The following is a 14,983-nucleotide window of genomic DNA, read 5'->3' as shown; positions in this document are numbered from 1 at the left end:
GTTTTTATTTCCATTTCTCTAGGAGGTGGGTCAAAAAGGATCTTGCTGTGATTTATGTCATATAGTGTTCTGCGTATGTTTTCCTCTAAGAGTTCTATACTGTCTGGACTGACATTTAGGTCTTTAATCCATTTTGAGTTTATTTTTGTGTTGGTGTTAGGGAGTGTTCTAATTTCATTCTTTTACATGTAGCTGTCCAGTTTTCCCAGCACCACTTATTGAAGAGGCTGTCCTTTCTCCACTGTACATTCCTGCCTCCTTTATCAAAGATAAGGTGACCATATTTGCGTGGGTTTATCTTTGGGCTTTCTGTCCTGTTCCATTGATCTGTATTTCTGTTTTTGTGCCAGTACCATATTGTCTTGATTACTGTAGCTTTGTAGTATAGTCTGAAGTCAGAGAGCCTGATTCCTCCAGCTCCATTTTTCTTTCTCAAGATTGCTTTGGCTATTTGGGGTCTTTTGTGTTTCCATACAAAATGTGAAAGTTTTTGTTCTAGATCTGTGAAAAATGCCATTGGTGGTTTGATAGGGATTGCATTGAATCTGTAGATCGTTTTGGGTAGTATAATGATTTTCACAGTGTTGATTCTTCCAATCCAAGAACGTGGATCTCTCCATCTGTTTGTATCATCTTTAATTTCTTTCATCAGTGTCTTTCTGCATACAGGTCTTTTGGCTGCTTAGGTAGATTTATACCTAGGTATTTTATTCTTTTTGTTACAGTGGTAAATGGGAGTGTGTCCATAATTTCTCTTTCAGATTTTTCATCATTAGTGTATAGGAATGCAAGAGATTTCTGTGCATTAATTTTGTGTCCTGAAACTTTACCACATTCATTGATTAGCTCTAGTAGTTTTCTGGTAGCATCTTTAGGATTCTCTATGTATAGTATCATGTCATCTGCAAACAGTGACAATTTTACTTCTTCTTTTCCGATTTGGATTCCTTTTATTTCTTTTTCTTCTCTGCTGTGGCTAAAACTTCCAAAACTATGTTGAATAAGAGTGGTGAGAGTGGGCAACCTTGTCTTTTTCCTGGTCTTAGTGGAAATGCTTTCAGTTTTTCACCATTGAGGACAATGTTGGCCGTGGGTTTGTCATATACTGCCTTTATTATGTTGAGGTAAGTTCCCTCTGTGCCTACTTTCTGGAGGGTTTTTATCATAAATGGGTGTTGAATATTGTCGAAAGCTTTTTCTGCATCTTTTGAGATGATCATATGGTTTTTCTCCTTCAATTTGTTAATATGGTGTATCACATTGATTGATTTGCATATATTGAAGAATCCTTGCATTCCTGGAATAAACCCCACTTGATCATGGTGTATGATCCTTTTAATGTGCTGTTGAATCCTGTTTGCTAGTATTTTGTTGAGGATTTTTGCATCTATGGTCATCAGTGATATTGGCCTGTAGTTTTCCTTTTTTGTGGCATCTTTGTCTGGTTTTGGTATCAGGGTGATGGTGGCCTCATAGAACGAGTTTGGGAGTGTTCCCCCCTCTGCTATATTTTGGAAGAGTTTGAGAAGGATAGGCGTTAGCTCTTCTCTAAATGTTTGATAGAATTGGCCTGTGAGGCCATCTGTTCCTGGGCTTTTGTTTGTTGGAAGAGTTTTAATCACAGTTTCAGTTTCAGTGCTTGTGATTGGTCTGTTTATATTTTCTGTTTCTTCCTGGTTCAGTCTCGGAAGGTTGTGCATTTCTAAGAATTTGTCCATTTCTTCCAGGTTGTCCACCATTTTATTGTCATAGAGTTGCTTGTAGTAATCTCTTATGACCCTTTGTATTTCTGCATTGTAAGTTGTTACTTCTCCTTTTGCATTTCTAATTCTATTGATTGGAGTCTTCCTTTTTTTCTTGATGAGTCTGGCTAATGGTTTATCAATTTTGTTTATCTTCTCAAAGAACCAGCTTTTAGTTTTATTGATCTTTGCTCTCATTTCCTTCATTTCTTTTTATTTCTGGTCAGATCTTTATGATTTCTTTCCTTCTGCTAACTTCGGGGTTTTTTTAATTCTTTCTCTAATTGCTTTTAGTGTAAGATTAGGTTCTTTATTTGAGATATGTCTTATTTCTTGAGGTACGATTGTATTGCTATAAACTTCCCTCTTAGAACTGCTTTTGCTGCAATCCCATAGTTTCTTGGGTCGTCATGTTTTCATTGTCATTTCTTTCTAGTATTTTTTTATTTCCTCTTTGATTTCTTCAGTGATCTCTTGGTTATTTAGTAGTGTATTGTTTAGCCTCCATGTGTTTGTATTTTTTACAGATCTTTTCCTGTAACTGATATCTAGTCTCATAGCGTTGTGGTCAGAAAAGATACTTGATACAATTTCAGTTTTCTTAAATTTACCAAGGCTTGATTTGTGACCCAAGATATGATCTATCCTGGAGAATGTTCCATGAGCGCTTGAGAAGAAAGTGTAATCTGTTGTTTTTGGATGGAATGTCCTATAAATATCAATTAAGTCCATCTTGTTTAGTGTATCATTTAAAGCTTGTGTTTCCTTATTTATTTTCATTTTGGATGATCTGTCCATCATCCATCCATGAAAGTGGGTGTTAAATTCCCCTACTGTGATTGTGTTACTGTCGATTTCCCCTTTTATGTCTGTTAGCATTTGCCTTATGTATTGAGGTGCTCCTATGTTGGGTGCATAAATATTTACAATTGTTATATCTTCTTCTTGGATTGATCCCTTGATCATTACGTAGTGTCCTTCTTTGTCTCTTGTAATAGTCTTTATTTTAAAGTCTGCTTTGTCTGATATGAGAATTGAGAACTGCTATTCCTGCTTTATTTATTTATTTTTTTTTGGCGGTACGCGGGCCTGTCACTGTTGTGGCCTTTCCCGTTGCGGAGCACAGGTTCCGGCCGCGCAGGCTCAGCGGCCATGGCTCACGGGCCCAGCCGCTCTGCGGCATGTGGGATCTTCCCGGACCGGGGCACGAACCCGCGTCCCCTGCATTGGCAGGTGGACTCTCAACCACTGCGCCACCAGGGAAGCCCCCTGCTTTCTTTTGATTTCCATTTGCATGGAATATCTTTTTCCATCCCCTCACTTTCAGTCCATATGTGTCCCTAGGTCTGAAGTGGGTCTCTTGTAGACAGCATATGTACAGGTCTTGTTTTTATATCCATTCAGCCAGTCTGTGTCTTTTGGTGGGAGCATTTAGTCCATTTACATTAAAGGTAGTTATCGCTATGTATGTACCTATTACCATTTTCTTAATTGTTCTGGGTTTGTCATTGTAAGTCTTTTCCTTCTCTAGTGTTTCCTGCCTCGAGAAGTTCCTTTAGCATTTGTTGTAGAGCTGGTTTGGTGGTGCTGAATTCTCTTAGCTTTTGCATATCTGTAAAGGTTTTAATTTCTCCATCAAATCTGAATGAGATCCTTGCTGGGTAGAGTAATCTTGGTTGTAGGTTTTTCCCTTTCATCACTTTAAAATATGTCCTGCCACTCCCTTCTGGCTTGCAGAGTTTCTGCTGAAAGATCAGCTGTTAACCTTATCTGGATTCACTTGTATATTAATTGTTGCTTTCCCTTGCTGCTTTTAATATTTTTTCTGTGTATTTAATTTTTGACAGTTTGATTAATATGTGTCTTGGCGTTTCTCCTTGGATTTATCCTGTATGGGACTCTCTGTGCTTCCTGGAGTTGATTATTTCCTTTCCCATATTAGGAAAGTTTTCAACTATAATCTCTTCAAATATTTTCTCAGTCTCTTTTTTTTTCTCTTCTTCTGGGACCCCTATAATTCGAATGTTGGTGTGTTTAATGTTGTCCCAGAGGTCTCTGAGATTGTCCTCAATTCTTTTCATTCTTTTTTCTTTATTCTGCTCTGTGGTAGTTATTTCCACTATTTTATCTTCCAGGTCACTTATCTGTTCTTCTGCCTCATTTTTTCTGCTATTGATTCCTTCTAGAGAATTTTAAATTTCATTTATTGTGTTGTTCATCATTGTTTGTTTGCTCTTTAGTTCTTCTAGGTCCTTGTGAAACGTTTCTTGTATTTTCTCCATTCTATTTCAAAGATTTTGGATCATCTTTACTATCATTACTCTGAATTCTTTTTCAGGTAGACTGCCTATTTCATCTTCATTTGTTTGGTCTGGTTGGTTTTTACCTTGCTCCTTCATCTGCTGTGTATTTCTCTGACTTCTCATTTTGCTTAACTTACTGTGTTTGGGGTCTCCTTTTTGCAGCCTGCAGGTTTGTAGTTCCCGTTGTTTTTGGTGTCTGTCCCCAGTCACTAAGGTTGGTTCAGTGGGTTGTGTAGGCTTCCTGGTGGAGGGGACTAGTGCCTGTGTTCTGGTGGATGAGGCTGGATCTTGTCTTTCTGGTGGGCAGGTCCACGTCTGGTGGTGTGTTTTGGGGTGTCTGTGGACTTATTATGATTTTAGGCAGCCTCTCTGCTAAGGGTGGGGTTGTGTTCCTGTCTTGCTAGTTGTTTGGCATGGGGTGTCCAGCACTGTAGCTTGCTGGTCGTTGAGTGGAGCTGGGTCTTAGCATTGAGATGCAGATCTCTGGGTGAGCTTTTGCCATTTGGTGTGGAGCCAGGAGGTCTCTGGTGGACCAATGTCCAGCACTTGGCTCTCCCACTTCAGAGGCTCAGGCCTGACACCCGGCCAGAGCATCAAGACCCTGTCAGCCACACAGCTCAGAAGAAAAGGGAGAAAAAGAAAGAAAGAAAGAATAAAATACAGTTATTAAAATAGAAAAAAATAGTAAAAAGAAGAAAGTAATTAAAAAAAGAGAAAGAAGAGAGCAGCCAAACCAAAAAGCAGATCCACCAATGATAACAAATGCTAAAAACTATACTAAAAAAACGGACAGTCAGTACCTAGGACAGACGGCAAAAGCATAGCTGCACAGACAAAATCACACAAAGAAGTGTACACATACACACTCACAAAAAGAGAAACAGGAAGAAAAAATATATAAATACAAAATTAAAAGAAGAGAGCACCAAATCAATAAACACATCTACCAGTGCTAATAAGCTCTAACTACTAAACTAAGATAGACATAAAACCAGAAACAAATTAGATGCAGAAAGCAAACCCCAAGTCTACAGTTGCTCCCAAAGTCCACCGCCTCAATTTTGGGACGATTCGTTGTCTCTTCAGGTATTCCACAGATGCAGGTACATCAAGGTGATTGTGGAGATTTCATCTGCTGCTCCTGAGGCTGCTGGGAGAGATTTCCCTTTCTCTTTGCTCGCACAGCTCCTGGGGTTCAGCTTTGGATTTGGACCCGCCTCTGTGTGTAGGTCGCCTGAGGGCATCTGTTCCTGCCCAGACAGGACAGGGTTCCTGCCCAGGACAGGAACATCTGTTCCTGCCCAGACAGGACAGGGTTACAGGAGCAGCTGATTAGGGGGCTCTGGCTCACTCAGGCCGCGGGGGAGGAAGGGGTATGGAATGCGGGGCAGAGGCCGGTGTGACGTTGCAACAGCCTGAGTGCAGTCAGTTCTCCCAGGGAAGTTGTCCCTGGATCACGGGACCCTGGCAGTGGCGGGCTGCACAGGCTCCCGGGAGGGGAGGTGTGGATAGTGACCTGTGCTTGCACACAGGCTTCTTGGTGGCTGCAGCAGCAGCCTTAGCGTCTCATGCCTGTCTCTGGGGTCCACGCTGATAGCTGTGGCTTGCACCCATCTCTGGAGCTCGTTTAGGCGGTGCTCTGAATCCCCTCTCCTCGAGCACCCCAAAACAATGGTCTCTTGCCTCTTAGGCTGGTCCAGACTTTTTCCTGGACTCCCTCCCAGCTAGCCGTGGCGCAGTAACCCCCTTCAGGCTGTGTTCACGCCACCAACTCCAGTCCTCTCCCTGGGATCCAACCGAAGCCCAAGCCTCAGCTCCCAGCCCCCACCCACCCCGGTGGGTGAGCAGACAAGCCTCTCGGGCTGGTGAGTGCCGGTCGGCACCGATCCTCTGTGCAGGAATCTGTCCACTTTGCCCTCCGCACCCCTGTTGCTGTGCTCTCCTCCGTGGCTCCAAAGTTTACGCCCCCCCGCCACCCCCCGTCTGTGCCCATGAAGGGGCTTCCTAGCGTGTGGAAACTTTTCCTACTTCACAGCTCCCTCTCAGAGGTGCAGGTCTCATCCCTATTCTTTTGTCTCTCTTTTTCCTTTTCTCTTTTGCCCTACCCAGGTACGTGGGGAGTTTCTTGCCTTTTGGGAGGTCTGAGGTCTTCTGTCAGTGTTCAGTAGGTTTCAGTAGTTGTTGTTCCACATGTAGGTGTAGTTTTGATGTGTTTGTGGGGAGGAAGGTGATCTCCACGTCTTACTCCTCCGCCATCTTGAAGGTGCCCCCGATTCTTACCTTTTAAATGATAATTAAAAGCTTTCTCATCTTAGACTAGTAAATATTGCTGTTAGAGTGCTACTACTTATTTCCCTAAAAAGAAAAGTTCAGTTTGCAGACTTCTTGAAAAAAATAGAATGAAATTTGGAGTAATTCTCAGGGATAGTATCACGTCCAACCTCTCCTTCCGGCTCAGTCCATCCTTAGTGTGTTGACTGTTCTGACATTTCCATTACGACAGCTCAGCTATTAAAGGAGTCAAAGAAATCAAGATGCTAAGTGCGAGCAACAAACCCAGTCAAGGGCTTCCCTGGTGGCGCAGTGGTTGAGAGTCCGCCTGCCGATGCAGGGGACGCGGGTTCGTGCCCGGGTCCGGGAAGATCCCACATGCCACGGAGCGGCCGGGCCCATGAGCCATGGCCGCTGAGCCTGCGCGTCCGGGGCCTGTGCTCCGCAACGGGAGGGGCCACAACAGTGAGAGGCCCGCATACTGCCAAAAAAACAAAAAAAAAACCCAGTCAAGTTGCAAGAAGGGGATTTTCAAACTGAAGTTGTTTCTTCCTGGCCAGGACTTCTTTGGTTCCCTGTTGAGTTGAGGGCTGAGCTGTGTCATACGGGGCACAGCCTGCCAAAGGACCACTCTTGTACTTCCACATCATTCATCTTGCAGATTCTGATACTCACCTGGTACTTGCCCTGTGTTGTCAGTGACCCACGGCCTTCATACTAAGTATGCTTGCTTTGTAAACTCTGACCAATCTGTCCAGTATTAAGTATCTTTAAGGACACAATCACTTTTCATTAATCACCCAGCCTTCTCTACTTTCCTCTTCTCTGTTTCTCTTTCCTTTGAAATAGCTCCCTCAGCATTCACTGCATACCCTTATTGCTTCTATTCTGCCCCATTCCCTAATCAGCTAACCTATAGTTAATGTATATATGTACATTATGTACATATGTACATATATGTACATCTAAAAAGTTCTAGAATCCTGTTTACAAAGTCATTTTTTTAATTCCAAAGAGACTAAGAAGCAGTTTCTTCCTGCCTGCAGTCCCCATATAGATTTGTAGCAAATAGGAATCAGTCTTTAGAAGCTTTAAATCTAAGTATACCCTCTTTCTCTGTGTTATCATAGATCCTATACCTTTTCTCTCCACATTAATATAGGACCAAGACATTTTTTACCAAAACAGACCGTTTTTATCTTTGTTGAAATTCTGTGGAGGCAGCTTTCCGCCCACCCCCTGATAATTATTCCAGGTGTCATAGGGAGCTCCCTAGTGGGCAGTAGTGTGTCTTAGTGGTTAAGAGTGCAGCTCTGAAGCCTACTGCCTGGGTTCCAATCCCAGCTGTGACACTTTTCTGACCTTAGGAAAATAACTTCTCTGTGCCTCCATTTTTTCCTCATTGGTTAAATAGGACTAATAATAGTAAGAATTAAATGCGAAAAGACACAAGAAAAGGAAGTACCTGATAGGCAATAACATTATCATCAGCCATGGGACCCACAGACCCGACCACACACGCCTCACTTTGAGTACACTCATGGGCCTTGAACTTGTGAACCATAAGCTTCTGACTTGCAACAAAAATCTCATCTTCAGCACTGTGCACCATACTTAGCCATAAGTTTTCAAACTGGTGCCCTTCTCCTAAATTGGTGTCTGCTTTCCATACTAAGCATCTAACTATACATCTTAATTTTCCCATGTCTCGGCGCCTTCTGTTGCTTACACAGGCACAGCATTTGCCGTTCAGTGCTCGATTCACTTATTACCCGCGGACTCATTCGTACTCTCATCCCACATGGCTGTCCAACAGTCACCATTTGCTCACCAATTTATTATTTTGAAAATGGTATTTTATTAATTTCACTTATTTCCGTTGGAATCAAACCCTTCTTATTCGTATTTTCAGCATGTGGAATTGCTTTTGTATTTAACAGCCAAAATGGAGTTAGTATTTATAAAACACTCTATACTCTGAAAAACGGGATGGCCAAATGATAGTGACCACTGTTGACTATAAATGCTGTCCTTCGCTTGTGAACAGGGTGAGCGTGCTTTTGTTTCATACTGAAACTTTCATAAAGTAAAATTTTACAAGTAGTGGAGCTTCTGTATTTGCTTCTTAGCTGATCTCTTTGCCTCACCAGTTTCCCTTCCCACAGGTTACAGTACAGCAAAGTAATCTTCACAGAATATTTGTATCATATCCCTTTTAGCAGTAGCCTATCTTGCCTTAACTGGTATCTATAGAATTGAGTCATTAAATTCTTCTAATTTGGAATGTGCTCTTTTTACTTCTTTTCAATGAAGGAAATACTATGTTAAAAGTCGAGTAAACTTGACTTATATAATGCAGGCCCAAATGTAGGACTTATATTTTCTGTTTAATAATACCCCATGCCCTATGATGCATTGCTTTAAATTACTTTATGCATTATATCATTTAGGATCATATTGTCTTGTATGTTCTCATACCTGTTTATATGTTTCTTGGATTCAGTTAGTAAGCATAAATCATTTTTACGAAACTTCAGTGTCCATGAGAGCATTAATTTTCTTCTTTCTCTTCTTTTGTGCCTTTTTTTTTTTTTTTTTTTTTGCTCTGGACACGCAGGCTCAGCGGCCATGGCTCACGGGCCCAGCCGCTCCGCGGCATGTGGGATCTTCCTGGACCGGGGCACAAACCCGTGTCCCCTACATCGGCAGGCGGACTCTCAACCACTGCGCCACCAGGGAAGCCCCTCTTAGCCCCTCTTTTGTGCTTTTCGTATTGTATCTTATGTACTTAAGGTGGTCAGTAAACATAGCTGATTTTTACTTACATTTCAGTTTTGTGGTTTGTTAAAACCAAAGGCACAAAGATTTCAGGTCCCTTTTAGTCATAAAGTGCCAACAACCCTTGTCGGTTTTGAAAAGAAACCCAATTCTTCATGTGTGGAACAGGAAATTGTACTTTTTCTTTTAAAAGTAGCTCATTTCTAACCATAAATTTCCTTGCGTGCCTCTTTTTTTCAAGCTTTAAAAACCATGAAATCTCAAATTGAAGGGCAGTTTATTCGACGTTACTTTGAAGTTACCCTCTTCTCTCCCATGTAGCCTCTAAAGTAGAGGTTGTTGGACCAGTTTATGTTTTTTAAATGGTTGCTTTAAAGATAATAGGTATGATGTACTAATCTAGTTTTAAAACCGTAGTTATTTGCTTTTCTGTGGGACTATTGAACAAGTATCAGAATAAACATGAAGAAGTCTTGAGTGTTTCTCAATCAGTTTTATCCTATTTTCTAAACTATACAGTGGGATCTTTGTGTTTTAAACCCGGAAATTATCAAAATCTTATTAAGAACTCCATCAGAGAATCTCTACCTATTTATTCTTCAGTTAATTCTCCTTTTCTTAATTGAGAACATACATGGTAAATTTAAAACTGTATATATTTAGTTTAGCTTTTTAGTGCATTTTAACCAGTAGCATTGTAATAATGCCATTTTCTTTTATTTTTCATTCCAAATGTCCTGTACACTAGATTCACTACAAATGAAATAGGCTTTTGGGGACTAATCAGATAACCTAATCACTGCATTCTCCTGTGAAGAAGTCTCTATCCAAGTTGAAAGTTGCTACCTTTTTTGAATGAATGTTTAGAACTCTTTTAATTTGGGAGCTTCTGTTTCTGGAGTTATGGGAAATTTATCAGAAGTAGAGTTACATATCATCATCACCATCCAAAATACATGAGCATTTGTTTATATCGAAAGATACTGACTAAAGTAAATTAAATAGATTTTTTTTGGTAGATATTTGTGTTCTGAGAACAAAAAGTTGATACCGGTTATTAAGAGATATATTAAGGAAGCAAAATGAACAAAGACTAAAATACAGTCATTCCTGCCATAATGCCACGTGTGTGTTCCTGGAAAATCTCACATTCTGCAAAAGTGAACACTAAACTAACAGGGCTTATGAGAAAGGTAGTGTTGGTACAGATTGCTTCCAGCTGTATAACTTTTTAAGTATAGCCCTATCAAGTAAAATATCGATCCAGATGGCAGCACAGATATCTTCTGACGTTTACACCTAGACCCAGTCCATACTTTGCAGCCAGGTACTCTGGAGTTCATACTTCCTCCTTGAAGACATTTGCTTCTAGTGGAGACCAGTTTAATCAAAACTAAAAACATAATTCGGAGATACCCTTCATCAATTAAGGTGTTTTATTTTATTTTGATAGTGGGGAAAGGTGTTCACATCTCCGTCTATACTTGCAGCCTCCCAAGATAGCTTAATATAAAGGAAAGTCAAGTAATTCTTTAAGCCAGTAAAAGTAACCACTTCTTGCAGTAAAGGAAGGTGCTTCTGTAGGGGTTTTCTCCTGCCCCTGGTTACTTCAAATCATTAATATGCTGGGAATAAGATCTTTCACAACTTTGCATTATACTGACAAGATTCCTCTATTTGCCAATTACATATAAACTAACTCTATTGAAGAGATAACCAGATAGTAGCTATTGATAAAATAACTGTGTAAACAATAGAGAAGTTACGGCTAGAATAAATGGAGGTAAGAGAAGGTCAGGTTTGGTACATCCTAAATTGGAGTATAGTCAAAATCTAGAAAGATGAGGTTCAAACTAGCAGAACCAAATAAAAATTTTCTTTAGAGCAAAAAGAAATTCATTCCATAAAGCAATGTTTTGTGAGTATGTATCCCAACCCATGTCAGATAACCAGTTAATTGTGGCATAATTTCCCATTCTTTCAAGAGTGTAATGGTGCCCAGCACATATTAAATGAACAATCACTGCCCTCTCTCCCATTTAGCCTGAACACTGCCTTAGCAATCATCTCAGTACCTCATTCCAGGCATTACTGCCAACCAATCTGATTTGGCATATCTTGTGACGTCATTTATTAACAACTTGCTGTAATCCAAGCAGTGTGCTAATTCCTTTACCAAAATAATTGTATTTAATTCTTGCAGCACTCTATGTGGTAGGCAGTTTTTTGAGGAAGTGGATGCTTAAGTATTATCAAACTGATTGCGGGGCTTCCCTGGTGGCGCAGTGGTTGAGAGTCCCCCTGCCGATGCAGGGGACACGGGTTCGTGCCCCGGTCCGGGAAGATCCCACATACCGCAGAGCAGCTGGGCCCATGAGCCGTGGCCGCTGAGCCTGCGCGTCCGGAGCCTGTGCTCCGCAACGGGAGAGGCCACAACAGTGAGAGACCCATGTACCGCAAAAAAACAAAAAAAACTGATTGCAATAATAAGTCACCTCAAATCCTTTATGGAAAAGGGTATAATATGAAATGAATAATAGTATAAATATAACAAAATAAGAAAACAGTGAAATTACAGTTGATGGTAGATACTTAAGCTGAAGTGTTATTATAAGTTGGGAATGGGAAATCGTTATGAGATACTGAAATAATGGAAGAGTAGAGGACTCAGAAAGCCAGTTGGAAGACTGGGGCAGATGTATAGGAGAAAAAGCAAGCCTTGATTTAGGAGGTGGTGAAGGCAGCCTCAGGTTCTGACTTTGAGATTTCTAGTTTTAGCTGCTGTGAGCTTTATTTCCTGTGCTTAAAAAATCCTTGAGATTGCTTGTGGTATTCTTAAAGTAAGTTTCCTTTATACTTGAATTAGGTGAAATGACTATTCCTTTTGCCAAATATGATGGCTAAGATAATAACGCTTCAGAATATAGAATAAAGAGAAGGATTTGAGAAACACACAGTTCTGATCATGTTGAATTTGAGGTTGGAATGTCCAGTGGGCCCTTGATTATGCAAAATCTCTGGGTTAAAGATTTTTCAACTCATGAACTATAGATCATAGTGGAAATGTAGGAGTGAATGAGATCTTCCATAGAGAGTGAGAAGAGTAGAAGGCTTGGGCATGAACCATGTACACCAGTACATCAGGAGCTCTCTGAAGAAGAAGGATCTAGTGCTAGAGAACTAACACTGAGTAGTCCGAGTTAGAAGAACCAGAAGAGTGATGTCAGCAAAGTCAAGGTAGTACAGTATCAAGAGGAAAAAATTCACTGCCAGGTGCTCTGGAGAGATCAGGTACCATTGGGAGTGAGGGTACATTTGATTTGGTGGTGAGCTCAGTGATGGCCTTTGCTTGCTAACACAGTTCTTAAGGGGTAAAGGTAAGAATTGGAAGTGTGATCTCAGTGGGTCAAAGAGAAAATGCAAAGTGATGAAATGCGAAAAAAATGTATCAGTGCTTCCTGATAAGTATCAGAAATCTAGTGGAAATGTATTATGATGATGAGGGGGGCCATAATTTAGGGCTGAAATAGACCTTAGAGATATCCAAACAGCAACTCCTTATTTTAACACATGAGGAAACCAAGTCTTAAAAAGGTTTAGTCGTTTATTCTGTGGCAAAGCTAATAGTGGCAGATAGAACAGATGGCATCTAGGTCTCCTGATTCCAAATCTGCCAGTATATGTAGGCAAACTCTAAGCTCAAAAGGGAGGGAAATTTTTTTATGATTTTTAATGTTGATCACACTGAGCATTTGGATTTATTCTTTCTCATGTATAAAAGGGAATAAGTTAGGTTCTGCTAGAGTATATTAATCTACATGCCCAATGTATTAATATTGTACGTATAAAAATGTTGATAAAAAGCCACTGGCTGGATCTAAAACAAAATGCCAAACTCAGTCATGTTGCAAAATTTAAGCAAAATATGTATTCATAACCCATTAAGAGAAAACAATTTTGTTTTTGATTGGTGAGAATCATTAATATTTTTAAATAATGTTATAAAAGTACTAAGTGAATTAGAAATGTAAAATACTGAATCTTAAAATAACCACTCTTTTTTACGAGTGGTATGTCTTATCCTTTGGCAATTGTGTGAAAATATTCACAACAGTATTTTTGAGCATCCAAACCAGATCATAATTTCTTTAGTCTTTGGTATAAGAGCACCACCTATGGGTTTCTCAGATGTTTGGGGGAAAAAAATTTAAGCAAAACATAATAAAATTATTTCTAGTTTTTCCCTATAATTAGTCTCTCCATCTCCATTTATTTAAAGGTTAAGAGTTGTTTGCTTTGTCACAGATTATCCCCACCCAGTTTTGGGATGTGTCTCACTGCTGTTAGATCAGCTAATACGTATTTCAGTACTTATATGCCATTTCCAGTGTTATACTTGTAAGTTAAACAGTTTAACTCAAAATTGTATTATTCTCTTTAATGTAAATGAATCTTTTAATGAAAATGAACAGTGTTTTACATCCTGGGGGAGAGACGATAATAGTTTTTGCCAGTTTATTTGTATGTTTGTATCTTCATGAACTTAAGAATTTGTTCAGTATGCTGCTACAAAATGCTTTGGGAAGAGGAGGTAAAGGAAGAAAAAAGGTCTTATAAATGATTTAGGCATCTTTTCATTAATTGTTGTGATAATAACTCATTAGAACAAGGTTGGAAGCAAAACTCTGGCACTTCAGTGTTAATAAGCCCAAAATAGAATCACATTTGGATAAATTTAGTCTTTTTCGAAAGTATCAAATTACACTTTTTTGTAAGGGAAAGTTTACTCTTAATGAAATTTAACAAAAAAAAAATTGGAAGCTTTGTGTGTGGGCAATAAGATGTATGCTTAGGCTCTTGAGATCTTATATCCTTGTGTTTTATGCCATGAATCTCTGTGTTTGAAAAGTGATTAAAATCAAGATCCCTTTGGCGGTATACCCTGATTCCAGACTAGACACATTTTAGGCATGAGCCTGCAGAGGTTTAAAACCTCGACTGCATGTTTTTCTCAGGGAGTGGGTTATTCTATAGAAATAAGTGTTGACTCTTCGAGCAATATAGCTTGCTTTTATTTTGATCATTACGGATACAAACTTTGTAAAATTACTTCCTAGCATAATTACCCTAAGTTGAGCAGACTGTAACCTCTATTACACACACACACGCACACACACACACACACACACACACACACACACACACACACACACACACACACAGTGGTCGTTTAGGCAGCTGCTCTCCCCACTTCTAATTTGCTCCTTCTAATCTGCTCTTACTTTAAAAATAAGCTAATCCAGTTTGTCAAAATTGTATCAGATGAGAGGTTCCAAGATTTTACATTTTCCTGAAGGTTTAAACATTCATTGCATTTTCTTGTAACCAGTGACTCTTTTACAAATTAAGGGAGAATAAATTGTCAGATTATCAGCTGAATTCTGGATTGGTAAAATGTGAACTGTGAGAGTTCAAGATAATGAAAGGAGAAGAATACAGGGAAAGTGTTGGTAGTAGTTTAAATTTATTCTCTATTCTAGGATATTTAGATATCTAACCACATCATGCTACTTTAATCACTGACTATTTCAAGGCTTTATTTTTAAAATAATTTAGGAGTCATTTATGACCCTGTAATATAAAGTTTCGAAGTATTCATGGAATGAATTAAAGAACTGCTTTGAAGTAATTTTGAAGTAATGTTTTGCTGCCTTTATCCGATCATCCACTAACTTCTTAACAACCCAGCATCTTACTGTTATGTTTATATGTGCTTTCCTTTAATTATTTTGTTCAGAATACTATTTATCTGATTTTTTTAAATTTAAAGTGCCCAAAAAGTAGTTCAGTAAAGTTGAACTTTAGCTGGTTTATAATAAAATAAATTTA

General features: G+C 39.5%; 1 protein-coding gene across 2 annotated transcripts in view; it reads left to right on the top strand.

Moving 5' to 3' along the window:
• Positions 1-14,983, top strand: part of LRP12 (LDL receptor related protein 12) — a gene marked incomplete at its 5' end in the record, with an annotated part of 84,125 nt that overhangs the window by 49,491 nt on the left and 19,651 nt on the right. The window lies entirely within an intron of this gene.

This window comes from Leucopleurus acutus, assembly GCF_964270905.1.
Source record: "Leucopleurus acutus genome assembly, chromosome: 17".
NCBI lineage: Eukaryota > Metazoa > Chordata > Mammalia > Artiodactyla > Delphinidae > Leucopleurus > Leucopleurus acutus.
The sequence above is the reverse complement of the archived record's forward strand: the minus strand, read 5'-3'. Positions and strand labels throughout refer to the sequence as shown.